The sequence below is a fragment of the Penaeus chinensis genome, chromosome 10, assembly GCF_019202785.1.
Source record: "Penaeus chinensis breed Huanghai No. 1 chromosome 10, ASM1920278v2, whole genome shotgun sequence".
NCBI lineage: Eukaryota > Metazoa > Arthropoda > Malacostraca > Decapoda > Penaeidae > Penaeus > Penaeus chinensis.
In genome coordinates this window covers 10,160,221-10,167,720 of record NC_061828.1, presented here as the reverse complement: position 1 = coordinate 10,167,720, position 7,500 = coordinate 10,160,221, and the positions used below count along the sequence as shown (strand labels likewise).

General features: G+C 33.5%; 1 protein-coding gene across 2 annotated transcripts in view; it reads left to right on the top strand.

Annotated features, from left to right (window-relative positions):
- The first annotated feature begins 666 nt into the window (after positions 1-666).
- The window catches only part of LOC125029628 (solute carrier family 41 member 1-like), a 45,051-nt gene continuing 38,217 nt past the window's right edge, over positions 667-7,500 (top strand). For both annotated transcript variants that reach the window (XM_047619613.1, XM_047619611.1), the window contains exon 1: positions 667-800. The gene's annotated coding sequence lies outside the window, so the exon portion shown is untranslated. The remainder of the gene's footprint in view (positions 801-7,500) is intronic.

Sequence of the window (7,500 nt, the reverse complement as noted above, 5' to 3'; positions counted from 1 at the left end):
GTCTTACGGTTATAAAAACTACAGGAAATATAGGTCATAGGATGTATTTTAATTATCTATATGGATCACAATACATGAAATTGAGCATATTTAGTGATGAATTAGACAAATCCTATAAAACAATGTCTGTGACGCCAGACTGAGGAACTGATATATTAAAAGAAGTTGCCAGGTGCAAGGTGGCTCAAGGTTAGTGCATGTAAACTTAAAAGGATCATTTAAGGATAAACTGGTTTTGTATTTGCTCCCGTTCTGTCATGGACTATTTGCTATAAATGTTACCACAAATGATTGTTTAATTCCATGGCAACAGACATTTGTCTCAACCATGTTAAAATTATTTATCATGGCATAATATGGACCTCCGCAAATCCCTTCCTCGCATGGCGAAATAGAGTATTAAATTGAAAGAAAATATATGATAATGTCTGTGATTTAAGTTCGCCCCTTTCCCTTTCGAAACCCGCAAAGGTTACCACACTCCATATCCCTATCAGGCTTGCCACACGCAGACCCGAGGGAAACAGCGTCGAATAAGAGCTAACCTACCCTCTCTAAACCAACTTATTCGCACGGAATCAAGTGTGCGATGCTATTATTTGAATATCACACGATTTAGTATCTTCCGAGGGGAAAGAAAATATTAAACAAGAAACACGAATTGGTAATCGCTCTGCTCGGAAAGGTTGGTAAGACTGGGTTGTTTACACGCAGGCAGGTTGAAGTGGAGAGAAAATGTCCCTTTTTCTGCTAATTAAATCAGTTCACGATGACCCCTAGATTAATGGCGAAACATGGAGGTACGTTTGTGAAGGCGATTTCTTTTTTAGCCAAGGTTACAATATTGTATGAGTGTTATGGTTTAAGAGAAATATAACACTGGTCAAGGAAAAGTTTTCTTGACAAGTGTCAAGGTCTATTAATATTTTTCCCCTTGATCTTCAGTTTATGTAGAGCATTGTTTTTATTGTTGTTAAGCCATAATTACTCCTAAATATAAGGTTTCAGCATTTACAGCTTTACAAAAAAAATAGTTTTATTCGTATGTATCACTCAGTAAGAGTGAAATAACATAATGTAACATATGTTTGGTGTCCGTTTCTACCGGTGGTTTGATGTACTAATTAGGAATTTTAATTGTACTTTATGTTGGGCTTATGCTTTAAGATTAAATTGTATGGAGATGGACTTATTTGAGGGGAACCTTTTTTTCTACATATTTGTAAGTGAAGGTTGTAATTATTTTTGGTCAAACTATGCTTTCTGTATGAGGAGATTTACCAGAAATTATTGCAGTTGTTAAGGAAGTAATGTTTCATTGTATATGCTTGCTATATTTTCTTTAGTTCTCTCTAACATGTGCTACATTTATGGCCCTCTATGTCTTGTTGCACATTTGATAAGAATATAATCTTTATTATTTCCCTTAAACTGTGTTTCCATCAGTTTTTTTCAAAGTGCACATGATTTCTTTTTCACTTTTCTTCACCTCGTCTCTCATCTACCTTGCTAATTAGGAATGGTTGTTAGGAGATAGTCAATTGAGGTATCGTGAAAAACTTTCTTCATGGTTATTCAGCATGAAAATCTGGAAATATGTTATAAATTATTTTAGTAAAGAATTTTCTTTTTGTTTTCTTATTATAGCAGATATTTCGAATACCCATAGAGGAGAAGAAAGTCTAAAAAGTAATATATCTCTATCAATATCTACACAAATGTGTATTCGCCTAAACGCATACGCACATACACTCACACGCACACGCACCTGCACACGCACCTGCACACGCACACGCACACGCACATGCACATGCACACGCACACGCGCTTGCACACGCACACGCACACGCACACGCACACGCACTTGCACACGCACTCACATATAGATTAAAGTGTTTGATGTTACCTGGGTGACTGAGTGTCCATTACTGGCCGATGAGGGCACTGCACATGTTGGTGCTCAAGCAAAGGTGAAATAGAACTCTTAAACTTATATTCTTATAGATCTTGTAGGTTTCTCTGGTTATTTGTGGATCACTTTGGTAAATTTTGATAGAATACAGCTAGTATGATTACAGGAAAAGAAAAAACAATGTGTAAATAGTAATATTTACCATATGAACACATATGTGTATGATGAGAGAATAAGAAATGTGAATAGCTGGATTTAGTTGTTTTCTTGGAGCAGAAGAAAAATTACCATATATATAAATGTGTGTAAGATGGGAGAATAAGAAATAGTAGATGGATTTAGATGTTTTCTTGAAGCAGAAGAAATTAAATATTTACCCTAAATATAAATGCATGTATGATGAGAGAATAAGAATTAGAACTTAGATATACACATTGCATAGTATACATGCTATGAAATACAATGGGATTTGAATGCATGTAGATAATGATATTTTCTAGAAACAGAGAAAATGAGATCTACTTTTGTTACCTAGTTTCATATTTAGGTTAGATGAATTCGAAGTTGCCTATTTCTGAAAGATGTATGGGATGCACATCAAATTGTTTAAACGTTAAACACAAAAATTTAAAGGATACTTTGTGCAGACTCCGTAGGTACTGGGTATATGATCAGTAGTAGGGTATTAGTAACCTGTAAGAACAAAATCAAAGCTTTTTTAATGTATATCTTACCAAACAAGTCAATATTTTTACTTTTGTTTCAAAATGTCTTAGTAAAGAGCAAAAAGAGCAGTTCTAGACATTGATAAAAAGGAAAAAAGTTCATAAATAACATAACTTACTAATGTAATGAGAAGACTGATTGATACCATTGGTAGTGAGTAATCAAATTGAGTATGATATTCACAACATGAAGCATGTGTGTGTGCGGGTGCGCATGCATGAACATGAGTTAGTGTAAGTGTGAGTGTACCTTTGTTGATGAGTACATAGTCTATTGATTTTTTTCTACACATATGTATGTATAAAGTAAGAAAAAAATAGAATTTAATATGAAAGTTAAGAAATGAATTTGAAATGAAATCTTAGAAGCTATATTTGGACTCAATTTAGCAAGGGTTATATATTACAAGAATTGGCTTGAAAGGGGTATAGAATCTATTAGGCTTCTACATGTACCTGTTGCCATAGCAAAATATAAGTGTATATATCATTATAATATATATACAACATTGTTATGAAACCATTATTCCAGCACTAAGGTTCATACCAAAACTACAAATATGGTTCCCTTATTACACATTGCATAGTATACATGATATGAAATACAATGTGATTTGAATGCATGTAGATAATGATAAATCAATTCATATTTATAGGGATGTAAATAAGGAAGTAACTTGCAAAAAGTGCCTATAGGATTCTCTTACGTAGTGTCAGCAACCAGCTTCAGGATGCAATGGTAATACAAATATTAATTAGTATTTTGAGAGTCATAAGATAGTTTTAATGGCACACGTAGAATTCTATATAGATCTATATAGAATTCTTCATAGATCTATATACATATAATGTAAGCATACTGTACATGTGAAAATGGAAAGTAGACAGTATATTGATAATGTTTTAGGCTTTACGTTATTGACAGTTTTTAGAATGTGCTGTAAATAAAAGCGCATCAGGTTAATAGAGGATAGGGATTACAAAGCTAAGCAAGAACGATCAGAAACTTATGTTTTCCTATTGACACATGCCTATGTACATTCATCCTAGTCTGATGCTGAGATAATTTATTATGGCACATTTTTCTCCACTTGTGACATGCAGTTTGAAGCTAGTATTGCATCAGTCATAGAAAACAGGAGGTCTAGTGATGTCACAGGTATTTAGGCCAAATGTTTACTTGTTTGTACTTCTTTGTTTTGCACTTGGAGAGATGGTGATGATGATAATAATAATAATAATAATAATAATAATAATAATAATAATAATAATAATAATAATAATAATATTGTCATTATTGTTATACATATTATAATAATAATAATTATTATTATTGTTCTTGTTGTTGTTATTATTATTATTATTATTATTATTATTATTATTATTATCATTATTATTATTATTATTATTATTACTTTTATTATTATTGTTGGTATTGTCGTCATTGTTATCATTTTCATCATCACCGTCACCGTAGTAGTCACCGTAGTAGTCACCGTCACCGTCACCGTCACCGTCACCGTCACCGTCACCGTCACCGTCATCATCCTCATTATTGTTGTTAGTGCTATTATAAAAATAATAATGATAATAATAATAATAATAATGATGATAATAATGATAACAATAATAATAACAAAAATATTAGTATCAGCCACAACAGCAATAATAATAATGATAATAATGATAATAATAATAATAATGATAATAATAATGATAATAATGATAATGATAATAGTAATAGTAATAATAATTATTATTATTATTATTATTATTATTATTATTATTATTATTATTATTGTTTTTAGTGTTATTATTATTATTATTATTATTATTATTATTATTATTATTATTATTGTTAGTGTTATTAGTGTTATTAGTGTTATTAGTGTTATTATTATTATTATTATTATTATTATTATTATTATTATTATTATTATTATTATTATTTTAATTATTGTTGTTATTATAACTATAATAGCAGTAATAATAATGATAATTAATATTAATATTATTATTATTATTATTATTATTATTATTATTATTATTATTATCATTATTATTATTATTATTAATGTTAATATTATTAATGTTAACATTAATATTAAAAATTATATTATTATTAATATTATTATTAATAACAATATTAATATTAATATTAATATTAATATTATTATTGATATTGTTATTAATATTATAATTAATATTATTATTATTATTGATATTAATATTAATATTAATAATTTATTATTATTATTATTATTATTATTATTATTATTATTATTATTATTATTATCAATATTTTTATTATTATTATTATTATTATTATTATTATTATTATTATTATTATTATTATTATTATTATTATTATTGGTACCATCATCAATATTGTTGATGATGATTTCTTAAAACTGTATTGTAACAAGCCTATCAGTTTGAGGGTATGCCTTTCTCACAGTCTCTCTGCGCAGAAGTACTTGATATCCTGCAAATGACTAGTTTGGAGAAAAGTAGGTAAAGAGAAGCTCTGTTGAACTGTGTTGCAGAGTAAAGAAGTAAAAATGGTCACAATAAATCTAAGGTATATTGTTGATGGAAAGCTCATCAGATTTATGCATTTTGCTTTGAAATGGAAAATGTTAGAGCGACTGAAAACGATATGAAACCTGCCCCAGGACCCAACGAAGGTTAAATAGAAATATCCCTCATTGCGCTCGCGTAATAACTCTACAGCCAGGCTAAAGTGAGCATGTATTCTGTTCAGGACAACTTGACAGCCGTAGATTGGATAAGTGATCATGTTAACTCCGATAACACCCAGTTAATAAGAGGTATTGCGTAGGTCCGAGTCCGACAGTGTGTTGTTTTGAGTTCCAGGTGTTGACCGATACAAGACAGGATTTCGAAACAGTAGTGAGCGCAGTCTTGTGTACATCCGTGTGTATCGTTCTTTAATTACGTACCGGGTCTTTCCTTTTATGGGTGAGATTGTCAGGTATAAAGCGTTGATAGTATCACTGATAAGGGGCGAATGGAATCAGCTACTCTAAACGAGAGAGAGAGAGAGAGAGAGAGAGAGAGAGAGAGAGAGAGAGAGAGAGAGAGAGAGAGAGAGAGAGAGAGAGAGAGAGAGAGAGAGAGAGAGAGAGAGAGAGAAATAAATAGAGAAAGAAAAAAAAATATATATAGAGAGAGAGAGAGAATAAAGAGAGAAAGAATAGATAATATATATATAGAGGGAGAGAGAGATTCAAAAGGTATCGTAGGGGGGGGGGGGGGTGGAGATCGAGAAAGAAGAGCAACCTTCTAAATGAGCAGATATCCACGAGGTCTGCGAATTCAGCAGAGGTGGAGTTGGGCACTGTGTTCTGCCTCGCGTACTTCCCCTGCCCTGCTCCCTCATGCAGACTCATTTGGGAAAGGACCATTTACGTGTACTCTTTTATTTACTTAATTTTGTTTTATGTATTATTATTATTATTATTATTATTATTATTATTATTATTATTATTATTATTATTATTATTATTATTTGTGTGTGTGTGTGTGTGTGTGTGTGTGTGTGTGTGTGTGTGTGTGTGTGTGTGTGTGTGTGTGTGTGTGTGTGTGTGTGTGTGTGTGTTTTAGGGGGGAGCGGTTGCATCAGTGGATTCTTAAGATAAAAAAAACTCTCTCGGGTACATCAGAGACGTAGATTAAAGGAATGCAGTCACTGCCAGGAACAGGGAAGGTTGTTGGCTGTTGTCATTCCCTTGATGCAACAGTTACATCAGCCAGCCAGTGAGAACGATTCCGTCCATTATATAATGATGCTATGATTACGATTATTTTTAACCGGCAAGCGATAGTGAAATTAGTAGAAGAGTAGATCTGCACAGCATCCTGGGTGAAGAGATTTTACTTTGGTCTCGTCACAAACGTAAAAGCCAAGGAGAAAAGGTGATATAATGAACCAAAAGTAGAATGGGTCGGTTTGTTGACGCCGAATCGTGGTCAGCGACACGACCGGCAAGCAGCAATAATGTCACGCATTTGATGTCAGCCTCGCGGGCTTCGAGACATCCGGTGTGAAGAACTTGTATTTATCTGGGGTTCGAGATATAACATTCCTTTTTTTCCCCCCGTCATGTAACCCCTCCCACCTTTTAGTTGACCTAAAGGGGAATCGAAATATGAATTTTTCTTTTTCTTTTCCACGTGCCCCCACCCCCACCCTCTTCTAGTTGACCACGAGCGCTGGTTCCCTTCCTCTTGTGGCACAGGTAGAAGCACGACTAGGCAAGCATCTAGGAGGGCAGGGGAGGAGGGCATCTAACCGGGGATACCCAAAATAAAACCGCCAAATCGACACAATCGCAGTGAGCGGCGTAGTCTGAGGCGAGCGGATGGGCCGGCTGGGCATTTGAAGGGCGACTCGTTGTTTTCGCGGTGTCTCCTGCGAGGTATAAACTATGAGGGAGATTGAACCAGCGCTGCTCGGGTTGGGTGGGCGAGGTTTAGTGAGGACTTCAGTAATTGCACTTTCGTAATGGGCCCAGTCTTGCGGCGGAGAGATCGTGGCCACTTGTCAGGGTAGGATTTTGTCTCGCGATCTAAATTTCTCGGATTGATTTCAAAGTTTATTTAGACATGTATATCATCACAGAGTGTAAATTACGTCCTCCTGCCCTTCCTCCCCTCTCTCAATCCGAACGTTCTTTCGATTAGCGGCAAAATCAGCTGAAAGAATATGCAAAATGAGATTCGATTAGCTTTTCCCCGCATGCGCCGTTTTTCGATTTTAGAAAAGATGTAGAAGAATAAACAGGTGACCTTACATGGTGGACAGCATTTATTACATAACCAATGAAAAGGTTGAAAATA